Genomic DNA, 13,713 nt, shown 5'->3' with positions numbered 1-13,713 from the left:
TGGGTTTGTTTTGGCATTCAATCAATTTCCAAATTAAAATTGAAACATGGCTTAGGGCTTCAAACACTTGAAGTGACCCGTGCCTCTCTGAGCTTCTGAAAGGGTCTGAGTGTCACAATTGCTAAACTGAAGTATACGTTATATTTATTTCACAAAACTTCAGCATTAAAATATATTGAGAAATACTTGGCACTGTGATGGAAGCTTAGTTGAAGTGGGACCTTAAAACGTCTGGTTTTCTATGAACTGAATCGATATATTCGGATTAAACCAACACAAAGTGAGATAGAAGTTTAGCCGACATGGCAACAACTATATTATATTTCAATACGCTTCCGCAATATTGACAGAAAAGACTTTATTTTATATCCATTAGACAATACTTATTTATCAAAATTAGCGTAACAGATTTTACATGACATCCTCTGTTAAGAATGAAACGAAATAAAGCATCTGTGAAAACGGTATAAAAGCACGAATGATAGAAATGAATGACTATCCAAAACTAGTAACTATAACAATTTGTTTGCTTTGTTACAAGTTATGACTAGGTAATAGAAGAATGCCATAAATGTTCCTCATTTCACTCATCATTAATATATACAAATCACATCACAATGCTTTTAAACTATTCGGGTAATTGAAGGTCGGGTTGACTTCAACTTGTCACTTTGAAAATTCAATCATGGGACAAATGGGTCTGAATACGTTGGTTCATGAGGAGTTTATTCCTCACGTGTGTATACTTTAACCGAAATCTCATCCTCAATATCAACTTCATTTCCCGATCTCGAATCAATCTCCTCTTTATGAATCTTTTCGCATTTGTTAGTTTTTGCTCATATCGGCATTCGATTATATAATAACACGATTGCCGTTTTGCTCACCATCTTGAATTGATATGGGTTGAATGGAGATGAGAGCGAACTTCTTTATAGTGAGCATTAAGATCAGTATCCTGTCTTTAAATTACGTTCACAAGCTTTCGTACCGCATCAGCATATACTTTTCATTTTTCTTTTCTTTTACTATCGCGATCGTGAAGTTTTCCTCGAATTTTACGACCGTCATGGATATTGGCATGGCTAATGCTTCTCGTTGAGCAGCGAGGTGTAAGTCTCTACATAAGCGAAAATACGATTCAATATCTGACATCTAATCACGATGTTTCGCTTGCTCAATTCTTATATAATTTAAGATACTGCGCATTCATCTCTCACCATTTCCATTATCCTGTGGCTACAATGGAGTTCTTTTATGGTGAGTAACACAGATTTCGTCCAGACAAATGTTGAAATGCTCACTTAAAACTGAAGAATGTTAACGGTTTCAACAGAAATTGGTAAACCACGAGTAAGGTATATCTTGGATAAGAACAATGTTATATTCTCGGAAGTTATTTATTTTGTTAATCTCAGTCTCAAAAATCATAGAATAGTCATCCGTAACTACAAACTTATAATCACCGGAGGAAAGCGGTCCAAGGAAATCAGCAGCTTACTGTAGTTACTTCAGTTCGTGCCATTCGTTCAAGTTTACTCATGTTCGACACTAGCTGGAACCCATAACAACCTTTAGAAAAATTCACGAATTATTTGCTGATATTGGGCTACAATACGTTTGATCATAACCAATGCTTTTTGCTTTCAATACCTGTGCCAACTCAAGAATCTGTTCACGCAAATTGTTTGGAATTGCAATCCGTGTTCCACATGGTACGAATTTTTGTACAGCATTCAGTTCACTGCGAATTGGTAAATACTCTTTGCATTATACCATTTACTGTATGGTATTCTGTCTCGAATTTCCCCCAGATAATGACTTTCGTACGATGCCTTATCATTTTCATGCGTATTCATCACTACTGGCGTAGCTTCCTGAGCTACAAGACGTGTGGATTCTTCGGTAACATCCCTTACCGTGAATGTCTCCTCGACTCTTTCAACAGACGCGAAAAAGAATCCGAAATATTGTTTTGAACCGTTAACGTATTTGTCTTTATACCTGTAAGGTTACATTCTCAAAACCCGTCTTTCGATTCATGCAAGAGGATTATGGTTTGTAATGGTCCAACTCAATTCCATATAGGTACATATGGAACGTTTCACAGGCCCAATGGCTCATTTGCAATTTTTTTTTTTTGTTTTGCTCTGTCGTTCTCCAAATTTTTCCCATGGTGATGCTACACGTGCTGGTAGTATTTTCGTCCTCTTGATAATTTATATTGTTGTTTTTGTTGTTGCTGCCATAGTTGCTGACTTGTCGTGGCATTTTTTACTGTTGCGTTTGTTATCTTAACAATTATTGCTGCTGTGTTTGTAATTCTTAATGCTGAATCATGGGTTGGGAGGGTAAGAGCAGTCTCAGATATTCTGCACATGCTTCCTCACCTTCATTTCTTCCGATCGTATATTCATTAAGCGTTGTTACTGTTACGAATCTATGCTCTTAAAATAAGTAACATAAAATAGTGAAAAGCAACCAGCTTTGTAAAATTCAACAATGAATTTATTTCCCTAGAATAGAAAGTGAAAATGAAAAAGAGGAACTTGCTGTATTGCGAATTAAATCCCAATATAACCCTAGAATTACAGACACAAGTCCTAGTAATTAAGGTCTGGAATAATATTCAGTAGAAGTCCAAAATAAATCCAAAGCTGAAGGTGAAGAGGTGTCTGTGGTAGCTCGTAGAGCGTTGATATGCCAACAGTCTGTTGTTGAGTTTGCAGATTTGAATTCCATCTAAATTTCAGTGATTGTCTCTATCCAATAAATTTATCAGAGCACTTTGTAGTTCCAGAGAAAATAATCACTTTAATACAATAATTTGAAGAAATAAGTTTATTGCTAACTGGACAACACAGCTAGAAAATGTTAGATCTTAAAGCATGACTGAAAAATCCGCTGTTACAAGATTGTATATTTCTCTACTTGACCTCAAGTCACAATTTGCTATATAAACTAGAATGATCCTGATGTTTACAAAATAAAAATATTAGTTATTATCAGAAACCAGAACTGGGATTATGTCAAAAAAAACTAAGGAAATTCCAAAACCTAGGCCTAGACTCGAAAGAACATATTTACTTCTATTAATACTAATTCTGATTTTAAACTCATACACATAGATAATAATTAAGCTATGTATTAGTTGTTTACAGCTAAAAAGTCAATTCAGGTCAAGCAGGAACTAAGTCAATTTCGGACAAGGTCAGGTCCAACATACAATGATATATTACAATAGCATGTAATGAAATAAAAAATATTTTTAAAAAGCCTAAATAACAAACAATGCAAATTAAATACACATACAATTATGTTACGAATCATTTCCTGGTGTTCAATAGTGGCTTTACGGCGTCACTTTGCATTCTCTTCTAAGACATCACCGCCAGAAAGCGGAGGTTTATCGAGAAGAGCTCTCTCAAGACACATTTTAAATGATTATTATTTGGATTAAGTTCGTGTCAAACATTTTATCCAAGCCCGTAAACAATAGGTATGTATGTATATATATTGGTATGTATGAATGTATGTACGTATGCATATATGTCCTTATGTATGTATGTATGTATGTATGTATGTATGTATATATATATATATATATATATATATATATATATATATATATATATATATATATATATATATATATATATATATATATATATATGTATATACATACATACTTACATTCATACATACTAATATATCTACATACATACATACATACTTCACATACACACATACATACATACGTGCATATATATATTTATTCATACAAAAGTATGTACGTACGTACATACAAACATACATGCTTACATGCATTAATTCATGCATATATACATACGTATATACATACATACATTCATACATACATAAATACATACGTACGTACATACATATATTCATACATAAGTTGGATAACATCCAAAACTTTTGCAATAGAGAGGGATGCCCCCGTCTTTGCTATTATACGTAATAGCAAGATAAATCTTGAGCTCCAAAATCAGAGATAATATGGATATAAAAGGCATTCCTATACAAAATTGGGCTAAAGAATTAAAATTAGTACAACATGCGGATGATTGTACAAATTCATAACTGATCCAAAGTCTTCTAAACATCTACATTAAGAGTTTTAAAAAAAACTTCGGTAAATCATCAATGTCAAGAATAAATCATGATACGACGGAAATACTACTAATAGGAACTGGCGAGGGAACCACCCAGGTCTCCCTCCACACCTTATTAAAGAGAAAGTAGTAATACTAGGAATCCATAGTGGGAAAATGACATGGTAGAAAACAACAAATAAGTAAAAGGAAAAGTTGAAAGTAGCATTTCAATCTGGGCATTAAAGCCCTTATGCATAATTGAGAGGGTACAGGATGCAAAAGCCTATATATGTAGCAACATAACCTTCATCCTATACACAAACAATTTTGAAGATAAACTAATTCACAAACTAGACATGACTATAATAAACTACATATGGAATTAGAAACTATGAAATGATTACCTGCTTAGAGGAAGAAATAAGTGATGGGTCAATCAACACAATCATTACTACAAAACAATGTCAAATATGATAAATAGGTTAAGGAATTTAAATAAAGGGCCAACCCAATCACTCATGGGAAGCCCTTTATATACTGTTTGGCTTGACGCTGAGAAATAAATCTGATATATAAAAAACATATACTGACGCGTTAAATACAAAGACCCAAAAAATTTGCATATATTAGGCTAATGATAACTAAATATAGGGATGAGAAAAATATATGAGAAGAAAAGAACGACCGCAACATATATAATAGAATAAAGTGTGAACTTAAAAAGCAACAATAATAAAGGTAGAGTGGAGAAATATTATAGTAAAGTGGGGTGAGGTATGGAAAACATGGGCACAAATTAAATCCATGAAGATACATAGTCTGATTTACAAATACCTGCATGACGAAACGGGGGAGGTAGCCATGCACAGACATATGATCAGAATTATGCTTAAATGCCGGCTATGTTAAAGAGATATATCTACGAAAAACCATGTACTTATAAATTCCAAAAGCAAATGAAACAGAAAAAGGGGAGATACAAAAACACCTAGCACCTAAAGGGGGATATCATGAAAACCATTTACTGTATTTACACAGCATACCAAATAAAGAAATGCTACACGTAATAATTGACTTCATAACAATAAAAATGAGGTACTGCAGGCAAGTAATTATCCTGTAAAAACGAAATGATGCCCCTATATAAACCCATGCTAAGAAATAAACTAAAGAAAGCAAAATAGAGTATATTAATACACTGCCAGGCCACTGGCAGGGAACCACTCCTGAGAAGGGGGGGGGCGGTTCCAGCCACACCGCGGGCTGAATACTGCTCTCTCACATGTCATAGGGCTCGGAGGTCTCGGAGGCTGAGTTTGGTTAGTAATCAAGTTGTTAATAAAACTAACAACTAACCACACAATATGGATTTTATCACTAACCCAGCTAGGAACACAACTGCTGACGGGGACAGGGAACCTGCATTCCGGAAGAAGTATTGAGCGTAGATAATGCAGGGCTATGTCACAGGGCGCTTCGCCAGTTGAACAGGTCTTTAGACGAACTCAAGAAAACCCTTGACGCAGTAAATGGACAAATAAACAAAAGCACAGGGATAATATTAACACAATACTGATGAAAGGTTTCCCTTAAAAGAAGACACACAGCAAACATAATACAATGCCACACAGGGAAACAAACCTTTCCCTTGGGGAAGGGGTTTTGGAATCGTTGGCTACTTGTTGTTTATATTATCTTCAAAATTTCGGGAAAACGATGTTCACATTATGCTCAAAATAGAGCAGCAAAGTTTCAAATAAAGTAGTGCTGCTTTTTACATCAGGCTAGACATTACTCTCAATATAAGATAGAGAGATCAAAAAAACATACAGCATACAAAACATAAATACACACAATAGCTTCTTGTTTTGTACATTTAATCAAAATAGAAGATACCAAAATCTCTCACTCATTAAACAAACTTCTAAATTTGCAAAGTGGAATTCTCGCTTTTTTTGTTTTTTTTTCTTCTGTTTCTTTCTCAGAATATTTCTAGCACACAAACAATATAGCAAATGGCGACGAATATGATTAAATTTCCGTCATTCAAAAGCGAACATACGATGCAAAATGGAAAAAATATAAGGAACCACAGCGTACTGAGGAGAGCGTTAAAATGGACCTGAAATAAGATAAAATACATCACGTGCAAATTAATGTGCATGAAACAGAACTCCTTTACCCTCATTATTATATTAAAATACAATTTAATTGGTTATTCTCACCAGCATGCACGTGCGAATAGGGTACATAATCAAAGTATTGTGTGGTTATGAAATACAGAAAGTATAATTTTAGTCAGAAACTCAGATTTGGTCATGAACAAAAGCTGGAAAGGAAACAATGGACACATTTAAATAAACTTATAATAAATGACTGAATAGAGCAATCTCTTAGTTTTTAAACCCAAAACTGAATCTACTGAACGTAAAGTTTTCATAGAACTAGTAGTGTGATGCTGAATATTCATGGATGGTTTGTTCCAGAAGTATTTTTAATTAAGTTTACAGCTAAATAATAATAATAATAATAATAATAATAATAATAATAATAATGATAATAATAATAATAATAATAATGTTGTTGTTTTTGTAGTGTTTAACGCCATTTTTCAGCACACGATAGGCTATACATGGCGGCCAGTATTAATGGTGGAGGAAGAACCCGGGAAAACCCCAGAAAGAACCACCGACCCACGAGAAGCTACTGACAAGCTTTCTCACATACCGACATTGGCTGAATCCGAGACTCGAACACACGCAGGCAGAGGTGAGATGGCAGTGATCTGTAACGGAGAGCGCTTTAGACCACTCGGCCACTCGGGGCCGCTAATAATAATAATAATAATAATAATTTCGATTATTCATTAGTATTCGAAATCCTTTCGTAAGAAATAGGGACTCTAAGCTTAGAACATTCCTCTAATAGAAGAGAGAATGAGGAAAACAATAAAATAAACTATTGTAGGAAATTGAACATTTTGGAAAATGTATTAATAAATTCAGTTTGCGATATACTTGAAAGTGTGAACATTCGGCTCGAAGAAATTAGCAATGAGAAAGTAAAAGGGATGCATCTACCATCAAAACGTTAAGGGACAGAAAAGGGAAACTAAAGAACATAACATTTTTAACATGGAATACGACATTATATCAACAAAACAACAACCTATATGAAAGATATGATACATTTTTAGTAGATAAGATAATAGCAAAAATCATATAATACTAGATGAAGCAGTTGGAAGATTCCAGGTTCAAAAAATTGACAAAAGATAAATAAAAAAATGCATAAAGAAAATCAATATAAATAACAGTCATTGCAGTGATGGCTTCACGATTGAATTTCGTCAATTCTTTTCGAAGGAATTATGAGCATTTGTTTTATTAACTCAATACATCAAGGATTCAAAAAGGGACTTCACCTGTGCCACAGAGGGAGAGAATTATTACATTATCGAGAAGAGAAAAAACTGTAGCTAATGTTTGAAAATTTGGAGCCTCATCAGCTATAGCTAGCAGACTCAAATAATATTTCCTTAAATGAATGCATGAAAATTAAAATAGCTTTATAAAAGTTCGATATATGGAGATAGGTAGTAAGACTGATGTACGATATTATATACTTTACAAGAGAAAATTACATGAATATTATTATTTCCAAGTTAACTTTGAAAAAGATCTTGACTCTGTCCCGTGTGAATTTATACAGAAATTCCTTATACATATAAACTTTTGACTCAAAATGTACATGCCTTGCATTTGTTATAGTGGACATGACTGTGGTGAACGGCACACATTTTCTCTTTATTTGCTTTTATTAGTAATATAAATCTTCGGAATTTGTTGGCAGCAAATATAAACCACAATGATAGTTTCATCTAAATTAGTGATGGAGGAATGAATATGCATTCTATATAAATGATAGTGCTATCGTTACTGGAACTTAACGTGGAACATATGAATAATTACAAGAATAGCACGCAGGTCCATGTAATTGCATTTCGATGCAATCCAGAACATGATGAACAAAAATACAGGGACGATCGCCTAGAAAAAAGATTGACAAAGTTGGAGATTGATTGGATTTCTCGTTGGTGTTATGAATTTCATCTTATCTTCTGATTCAATTAAGATACAGTCCCTGACCAATACAGACAACAGCTCATACATAAAACAAATATACATATCTACAAAAATAAATACATTGGAGTAATTAATTAATCCAGTGAAAATTGTACATGTATGCAATTAGGTTTCAAGCTGCGGTTAGAGAAATATGTATAAAGGTAAGAAAAAAGTCGAATTCGAAATAATATTAGTAGCAGATTTAGTGGTGGCGGTGTTGATGTTGCACTGCAATTTCCAAGATCAATAGAGTAATAAGGGACAAAACTGATGGCGAAGGGTGATACTTATGACGGTAATTAATTACCCTTATGATGGTAATTACTGATACTTCTGATGTAAATTAATGATACTTATGATGGTAATTAATGATACTTATAATGCTAAATAATCTTGTTCGTGTGTAGTAATTGTTGACGACGTGAATAGAAGAGGTGGTTGTGTAATGTGTGGCTGTGTTGGTGGTACTGATAGAAGTAGTGTGTGTGGGTGTGGGTTTGGGTTTGGGTGTGGGGATTAGGTGTGTGTGTAATTTGGATTTTAACTTAGCTTTAACAATTTTTCAGTCATTTCCCTACGATGTCTGCAGTGTGGCAGTTGATAGTGATGTATAGCAATGAGGCATCATGTCTCATACATGTAGCATCATGTCCCGCCCAGTCACATTATCCTCAACAGGTCCAACACTGACTTTTAATCCTGAGCGCCAGTCAAGACAGCTGCTAGCGTCATTTTTATAAGTTTTTGGTATGACACGGCCGAGGTTCGAACCCACGAACTCCCTCATCTCAGGTGGACGCTCTAACCACTTAGGCCACCGGAGCGGTTCACCACTACTGACACGCCTACTATTAGAACTACTACTACTGCTATTACTGGTTAAATACGGCGATTGCGGTGATTCACGTCACAACATTGACTGTAGTTTCTTACCGAAATGAGAATCATCAATAGCTATAGAAGGAATGGCGACACTGCTACATACATAATGATGACAACCACTGGACCAACTACATGAAGGATGTGATGTGCCACTATCGCCTCTATAGTGTGGGACTCACTTCCATTTCTGCTCCTATTAAAAGATGAACGTTTTTGAAGAGAATAATGAGAAGTTATAGTTTTTGGACCTATACTTAAGTTTTGATATTGATCATTATTCTCACGACAGTCAGGATGGGAATCGCTTCAGAAAATATCCTCAAGAAAACGACTCGATTCATAAAATTAAATACCATTGACAATTAAAATAAAGATCTTGAGAACAGTTTTGCAAAATGCGGTTGGTGTTGATTTTTGGGAGCTTAATTTTCTTCGGAAATGATAATAATTATTCAAAATGCGGAAAGAGCCGAAAAAGTCACCTGGTGTAAGTGGTCTACTACAGTGTAGTGAAGATGTTACCTTGAACGGCACATTATTTGCACACCCCGTATTTAACAGTTTTCAATGTAGTCACTAAACACAATATATTCAATGTACCATTATTTTCTTATTGGTTTTAATGTGTCCGTGTTACAAGTCTATGGCCTAAACTGAGGAACAGAAAGAAGCAAAAGAAACAAGTTTTGTAAAACTTCACAAAATTATTTGAATATCAAAGTTATAAATGAAAATTTAAGAGTAACGTACAGTATTATGAATTTAATACAAAATAAACTTAATAGGTTATAATAAAGTCCAAAAGAATCGAATGAAGTTCAGTTCCTCCAATGTTCTGGTCCGTCAAGAGTCCTGATGCATCAAAATGGCATTATCTAGAATATCTTTGAATAATTCACAAAAGTCCAAGAATACTATATTAGTCCAATGAGCACTTTGTAGTTCCAAAGAGTAATCTAAACAAAGTTTCCATCACAAATAATATCCAAACATAACGTTAAATACGTCTGAAGACTGATGTAACAACAAGATCATAAGAAATAAAAATAGAAAAGTGTTCACCTCCAAGCATAAGGGATGAAAATGCATTTTTCTCTTTCATGCTACGTGGCATTTACAAATATCGCCCATCGTAAAATAATGCACTTGACCAAATCCATCCAATGGGAAATAACTTACTTCTTCTGGAGACGAACCGGACACCACCAGCCAGTGATAAAGTATCACAAACTTGTCAACGGCTTTGATTATTAATATTAGTACTAATCATAAGTACCTATTTAAAGATCCAACGGATTCTTCCCTCTTCATATCATAAATAGAATGTTATGCCCGTGTACCAAAATTAGTTATATAAAATCATGATTACAGATGATCATTAAAATTTACACTTATGAGCAAAAATTATACATAGACGCAATCATGTACCAAGTGTTACAAGAACTACAGATATACATAACAGACGATTACCTATGACCATTAGAAAAAAAAAATATTTGTAGGAAACTTAGTCACGAATGTCGTGAATCGGTTTGATTAATTTGCAGTCGTGATTTTACTTTTTCATTTTGCAGATTTGGTTGACTTGGATAGGATATATATTCTACCTATGCAACCATAAAGAGACAAGATGAATCCGTTTTAAGAAAGGTTAATAAATGGTCACACCTAGATGACATGAAATATCAGAATCAAAATAAGCACAAAATTGTGATGATATTTCTACAAATAGCTCATACATATTTAGGTAAACGAAAATTTTCCAACTTTAAGATTAAATGTCTGCACATATTTTAACTGTTACGAGTCTAAGGTTTCAAACCGAGCAACACAAAAAGGAAAATAAATAAGTTTAGTAATGATCAGCAAATAATTTATTTTCTTCGATACAAAGTGAAAATTTGAAAAGAACATACAGTATTATGAATTCAATCACTAATATTCCTAAAGGTTCTATCAAAAGTGCAAAATTATAAAATATTCTGAATGAATACCAGTGGTATTTTGAATATATTCCAATCTTGAATGTCTTGATGTACCAATAGTCTGGAATAGTCCTGATGTGTTGATGTGGTGATGTGTTTAATCCAAGAAGTTTCTAAATTAATTTATAATTATCTCAAAATAGTGACCGAGTCCGAAAAGTATCGATGAGCACTTTGTAAAGCTAATGAATAATTAAATTGAATAAACCCTCTCAGATTAAGAATGAGCACTACTAAAGGACTAATTCCACTCGTCTGATGTAGGAATGAGTAATTCTAATCTACGGCACAATAAGAGGACCGGGATCATTTCTAGAACGTAATACGTTGTCAACCTAAATTTTAATAATGAACATATACTAGGTACATTAGGAATTCCAATGGGAAAACAAATGTCCTGAACTCAAATCCAAGTTAACTTGTTTAACTACAGCTAATAATTATCTCAATATTACACTCCAAAATCATAGAAAATATTAGCTATATAATACCTTCTTTACCAAAAAGAACTAGTCAGGCATGTCCCAAATTCCTACCTTCTATGGACAAAAGTCAATTACAGAATACAAATCGAAGATACAAAACATAACAAACAAGGAAATTTTGCATTAAAGGTCAGGCGTGATCACAAGTCTCTTCTATTTAAGAAAACGATTACTTTGAAAGTATATTATAACAGTATACTAATGTAAACGTTTGATTACAAAAAATGGAGAATTTTGTATTAAATTACCCAGTCCTGATATCGACTCATACGGGTGCCTGTTTTGAAGCAGGTATATACAAATCTTTGACTTACGCTTGTGCAGACACCAATTTTGCTTTCTTCAAAAGAAAGCTACTAACATTTATTCCATTTAGGCACTCTATGTATAAAACATGAAAGTGTGAACACTGTATGGCACCTGCGAATGATAAAGCTTTTGTGAAACATATGGGCTGTTTTTCTGTACTGACATTTTGACTATCAGCAAAATGAGGATCACTTTTTATATCTTCTTTCTTGCTGATATTTTGAATTCGGTTTCGTATCCATCAGATAGAATTCTTGTAATTCTAACATGAAAGTATGACAATCAGGAGAATTTGTTACCCTAGACACCTGTTGCAGAATTCATCGTACAAAAGAAGACATTTATTCCCAGCACTCATGTTGGTATATATTTTTTATACAGCTGCTCCAATGAATAAATTAGGATCGTCGATCTGTAAAAATACAGTAATATACCATTTACTTTGAAAGATTAAGTAATGTTATTTTAAGTTTTCAACATTACTAAGGAGATCATATCGAATCGCTAATTGATTCACCCAATGTCATCAGTTTATGAAAGGTACGAAGAATATACATGGAGTGTCTAAATAGACATATCAGATAAATGACTTACAAATTAATTGTACTTTTTTTTAAACTTATAAAACGTTTTCTTTCCTGTTTCTACTCAGGCGAGAATGCCTCAGTTTAGTAAAGTCATCTTTGCATCGATTCTGATCTTAAACACTGTAGTTTACATTATTTTCTCTTCTTTTTTGATCTAATAAAATCCTCATTTTTTGTCAACTTTTCATAAAAGGCAGTTAAACACTTAATCAATAATTTGGGTTTTGTGTCATATTGCGTACTTTTGAGGAAATTATTCAACAATTGTTTACTATGGAACCATTTACTCAATGATACAGGTATTAAGATATGTTTAAATAGACTGCGATATGTACCATAATATATCGCAATTATATTGGGCAACAGCAATTTAATTTTCCGGGGCAGGGACATCGTTTGTTGTTTTGCATTTCCGGGTCTCAAATCACTCCCAAAAGTAGCTTGCTCTGATTTAAAGCCAAATGACACCATACTGTCTCCATTATATTCAATATTTATATTTAAAACAAGGAAAGAAACTATCTCTGCTCAAATAATATCGTAAGCCCCTAGCTTCTCGTGGGTCGGTTGTTCTTTCTCGGATTTTCCCAGGTTCTTCCTCCGCTATTAATACTGGCGACAATGAATAGCCTACCGTGTGCTGAAAATGGCGTTAACCCCAACAACAACAACAACAATACTTACAGTAGACTAATTCTCTTTGTTTACGTAAACTGTTGTATATGTTGTCATCTAAATACTATACCGAAATGTGGATGACGAAATAGACTACAGCTGACAGCCGGTAAAAGGCTTTTCTCTGACATTACAAAACTTGTTGATTAAGGGCTATTGGCTCAACGGGTGGATGGGAATAGTATAGTCATATATCACGTATAGTACGTACTAAGTTAAAAGGAATATAATATTAACTTTTAAAAAATGTCATTGAAATGTTTAGGCACAGTCTGTTTTGCGGAAAATATAATTATGAGTTAAAATAGGCATTATGTTTTTGTTTTTACACGCTGTAGATCAAGGCATTGAAATAATATTGAGCTATTGCATTGCAACTAACATTATGTATGAAGACTAAGTAAGATAAAACCAGCGTTACGTTTCTCATATGCATTGGACCTTACAGACAATGCACGTGGCAAATATCACTTAGAAAAGGAATGGGACTAAGGTTACGTCATTATTACGAATTACAAGACTGCATGAAGATGTGTGTTACTGTC

The sequence above is a fragment of the Sinohyriopsis cumingii genome, chromosome 5, assembly GCF_028554795.1.
Source record: "Sinohyriopsis cumingii isolate HCF-2022 chromosome 5, ASM2855479v2, whole genome shotgun sequence".
Taxonomy (NCBI): Eukaryota; Metazoa; Mollusca; class Bivalvia; order Unionida; family Unionidae; genus Sinohyriopsis; species Sinohyriopsis cumingii.
This window is presented reverse-complemented; position numbering follows the sequence as displayed.